We start from the raw sequence: 5,028 nt of genomic DNA on the forward strand, positions 1-5,028 counted from the left end.
TAAAATCCAAAAAGTGATTAGTTCTTTTCTTTCTCACACAGCTGGCAGAGGAAGCTTTCACACAGGAATTAATGAATGCACCTATTAATCAGGCTGTCAACTAACCTGATCACAAGTCATGATTCAGACTTTCCACCACAGCTAAACAATCTGTTGAGAGAAATCCTAATCAGCAAGTCCTCTGAAGGCTCTTTTCTGAATGTAAAAGGATGTTAACATACAGTAGTACCAGGGCTAAAAGAGTGTCTTATGAGACACAACCTCCTCAATGATATGCCACTTTTTTGGCACACCTTAAAAATGTAGAACCAGTATAAGAGCAATCAAGGAAATTCAGCTGAACTGTGGAATTCATTTAAGCTTAATGGCCAAAAAACGTTTGCACCACGCAGGATGCTTCATTGTTTCCCCACTGGCATCATCACTATGAAGGAGCAGATTTACCTGGCAAGTGATATTCACAAGAAGCACAGACTGGACCAGACCAGACCACTCTGGTCCCACCCTCCACTTCACAGTATGTATGTAGTGAAATCAAGGTGCTAACTGCAGTTTTCAGCCTACTTTCATTAGCCTGTGTCATAAGGGACTCCCATCCACCCACACACATACACTGTTCACGGCTAGCAAAGTGCAAATGTTGGCACTGAAACAATGGAATAATAAATCTGAGATCTACTGGAGTGAGAAATGTTTGAACACAGATTCTGTTAAGCTACTGTTGACTGCAAACAAAGAAAAAGTACAGTTTTGGTGATTCCAGACAGTGGTATGGTAGCTGGACACTGGGTGGCCCTAAGAGCGACCAAATGCTTATAAACCTGCATATTTTCCAGCGAACCAAGCTATTAAAAGCAGACATATCTCCTCTCTCCCACACTGTATGTGGACCCTGATCCATGCAGTCGGTGCACCGCTGAGGGCTCCCAGGTGGTGCCCCCCTCCCTTTTTGTGCCAACATCCTAATGAGTTTCATGTGAGAAGCATTAAAACGACTGCTACAGTAGACCAGTGAATTTGAGCTGGAGCTGGCAGAGTGGCCAAATCAAGTTTTAGAGAGATCACTCACACAAACAAAAACCTTGAACAAGACATGGTCTGTTGGTGGCGCTAGCTGTAAAGCCAGGGCATCACTATTGCTATAAATGTCAAACCGGAGGCGTATAGCACAGCTGCATCTTAAAACAAGTTTCCATTAGCTTTAGGACTCAGCTGTGGAAGTAGTCACTTAAAAGTTACTGTACATGCAACTCATGGTCAACATAAACACACACATATCACCTGACCGGTTGCTGATATCATCTAATTTTACAGCAGAAGCTATCATATGCAAACACAGAAGCTTGCAGACACCTAAAAGTAGGATGGCACCTACTTTTAACTCTGCTAGAATGAAATGTTGTCAAGGATTGAATCAAGAAAAATGTCATCCATTTTGGCCCTTAACAAGTAAACAATGACACTCCATGAATTTCAAAATACCAGTGCATTTATTTTTCTACACTTGTCTGATAAAAATAAGAAGAGGCATCATATCTGAATGTTTCCCTCTGTCTCTCTCTGTGTCATTGCTGTTTGTTGGTACTCACTCCCACTGTATTTGTTGTGGGCCCAGCATTCCACAGGCCAGAGTTGCGTAATGACACACAGAGACAGGGAGCTAATTCACAGACACTGAATTCATTCAGCAAATGAGTATGAATCAACAGCAAGCAGCAACAGTCTGAAGCAGTTTAAATGTAGGTTGATCACAGACTGCAAACACAAAGGGTTATGGCACAATAAGCTCTGCTGCAGAATGCAGCAGTGGCACAAGGCCCATTAATACAGGTAAGGTGACTGGAGTACAGGTCAAAGGACACACACAGTGACGCAACTTCTAAATCTTTTCCTCCCCAGTGCATCTGGGTGTAAACTCAACAACATGGTAGAGGGAGAGAGAAATGGCTAAGAGCAAATAATCAGACACAAAAAATCAAAAGGGAATGAAAACAAAAAAATATATATAGGATGAAAAAAACAATATGGTCAAAGGAGATACTGCACAGATAGTTATTACCCTAGAAACAAAAAGATTATGTTCAAAACAGGAACAAATGTGGAGTCACAGACAGACACACTGCAATCCAGTCCCCAAAATGTCACAAACTAACTCTGTACGACTACTGAGCCATAAGCTTCTTTATTCATTTGTTGTGATGGATGTCTCCTCTCATTTGATATTTTCCATTTTAACTGTCATTCAGTTTTCAGAAAGCAGGAAGGCTGGTGAATCTGTGCACTGACAGTACAAAGAGGGAGCTTGTTAGAGAGCAGAGCTTGTGTTCCTATTCAACCCGACTTACAGTATAGCCATTCAAAATCGGTGTCTGGTTCTCTGCCACCCTTTATCATTTTCCCACTTAACATATCTGCATATGGTTGTGAATGTGGAGCAAGAAAACTAGGGAGCATTTTTGTGATCATTTTAGTGGTCCATCATTGTATTTAAACCCCTGAATCCACTATGCTGAATTGTTCCTGAGCAAGATGTTGAATCACTACCAGCTTATAGTCACCGATCCTAACCCCTGCTTTCTCTGGAGGAGGACAAATGAAAAGACACATTCCCTTCATGCATGAATCCCTGCAGCAGGAAGCGTATTTGACTGAACTGGCCCTTTAAATTTTGGAGCCGATATGGATGAACCAACAGCTCGGTGTTTCTGCCCAGTCTGTGCACTTGTTGGCGTTGAGTAGAAGAAACCTGGCACTTGCTTGCTTTGCCAGCATCAACATTTATCAAACCACAATAAAGGCAGAAGCCTACCCTGGCACCGCGTTCTGCGTAAAACACCAGAGCCGAGGAGAGGCTCACCAAAGGAACACAAAGTCAGGTTTCACTTTGGGTCCGACTGTGCTTTGTGCTTAACATTGCCAGCACTTAACGTGCATCATTTTGGGCACACTGTTTTTGCTGTGCATGCAAATGCTACTAAAGTTGCAGGGGCTTCTGTCCTCTGTTAGTTATCATCAGGGGTGCCGTGAATGATGAAGCCACCTAAAACGCATTTTATTTGCATATTAACACACTGCTATTATCGTGAAGTAAGTCCTCCAACTAATAAAAGAAGAAACCCGTTGTTCCCCCCCCCCCTAAACTGGGACTGCACTCAAACACAAATATATTGTCAAACATATTGCCAGTTTTCTTTAGCCTACCTTGTCCTTGGGAGTTATACGCGCCTTCCCGTTCGCCTAAGATCGCTGCCCAGGAGGCTCCAGAGAGCAGGCACAGCACCGGGAGCAGGATCAACATCGCGACGCCAGGACTCATCCTGACTGGGCTCCTGCTCTGGTCCAGAAAGGGGGAGTGGAGGTCCGAACTGAATCCAACACCAAAGTCGAAGACTCGTGGTTTCAGCTGTGATGCATGCTGATTCTAATCTTGTCTTCGCTGGTTTCTCTGAGTTCAAAAGGTCGCAGAGTTAGGTCCAAGGCTATGATAAATAAGTTGATTATTTATAAAGGAAATATATGCTTCTATAATATATTGTCTGTTATTCGGTTACAGATTACTCCTTTCCTTTCAGTCTGCACAAAAGCGCACTGAAGTACGTGCACCCGTTCAGCGTAAATGTGAGGGCTGTATTATCTACTAAAGACAAACAACATGCTGAAGAGCAGACGACACATTATTCTAATTATATTTGTGGTGTATTTCCGCTCAAAACTGTGTCAAAGTAATCCAAAAGTAGCGTCCTGTCGTTTAGGAATAATGTCCAGTGTCCTGGGCTATATAATAAGCTGAAGCCTCGCTCTTTCCATCGGTGTCGCCGAGCCTGTCCCAAACAAACACACCGCCGCTCGTCTGCAAATTAAAATAAAATTGTATAACAATGAAATTTTAAATTAAAGCAATAAAATCACGTTTAAATAGCGAAGAAAATAAATGACGGTGTCGGCGAGGCTCGAGTACAGTGATATTGACGGTGACATGGAGGTTGGTGACCAGCACGAGGATACACTGCTATAGTGCACGAGCCCTGACTGTCTGAGTGAAGCCCGGCGTCTCGCGCCCCGCCCTATGATGTGGGGAGGGGACGACAGGTAAGAGGATGATGTCACGGGGACAGGTCAGGTGTGCGCCTCGTTTCCTCAGGGAGTGTTATCAAACTTCTGAACACTGAGAGCTTTTGGGGAAATTCTTTAAGGATTTATTTCATAGGATGTAAATGACTGGCAGTGGGGTCAAGGGATAATCACGGGTTTCATGTGACCACTAATTCCCTATTGTAGAACTGTCTGCCCTGCCATACAATGAGATAAAAGCCTTTAGCGGTTAAGGTGAAACCGGTCATTACAATAGCCTAGCCCTAAAACCTGGGGGAGGCATGCAACACATTCTCCTGAACTAAAACCGAGGTCAGCCTATCTACTGTGTGATTAGTTGAAAAAAAGCCAGGTTGTAGACAAAATGTGGATTTTTTTTTTGTTTGTTTGTATTGGCAGACAATTTAATTCTCAATATGTTACTGTCTCAACATTCAGCCAATATTAGTTTATTTCAGATATATAATATTTTTATGTTTTCCACTGTAAATCTTGACAGTGTGCCTTCTATGCTGAGTTTGAGACTTGGCTCTCAAATATCAATGCCAGTCTTGGCTTTAAAAAGCCGAATGAGCTCTTTCATTTGTCCTCTTATTCCCAGTAGGATCAGCCTGATGAAATTATTTATGATTTCTTTTTTATGAGTTTTGCTGAAATAACAATGAAAATCATAGCATCATCATTTCCAGTCATTATAGTCTTTTAAAGAGTGTGATTGTTCTCTTTGCTGATGTAGCTCTGATGTGGTCTGGCTTCCTTAATCCACCTGTCAGTTATCTGAATCACCAGGGGGGCAGAGCTTCCAAAGTATCCATCCCACCATCCATCCATTTTCTTCCGTTTATCCGGGACCGGGTCGCGGGGGCAGCAGTCTAAGCAAAGATGCCCAGACTTCCCTCTCTCCAGACACTTCCTCCAGGTTCTCCGGGGGAATGC

Source organism: Monopterus albus, unplaced genomic scaffold, assembly GCF_001952655.1.
Source record: "Monopterus albus unplaced genomic scaffold, M_albus_1.0 scaffold104.1, whole genome shotgun sequence".
In the NCBI taxonomy this organism is placed as follows: domain Eukaryota; kingdom Metazoa; phylum Chordata; class Actinopteri; order Synbranchiformes; family Synbranchidae; genus Monopterus; species Monopterus albus.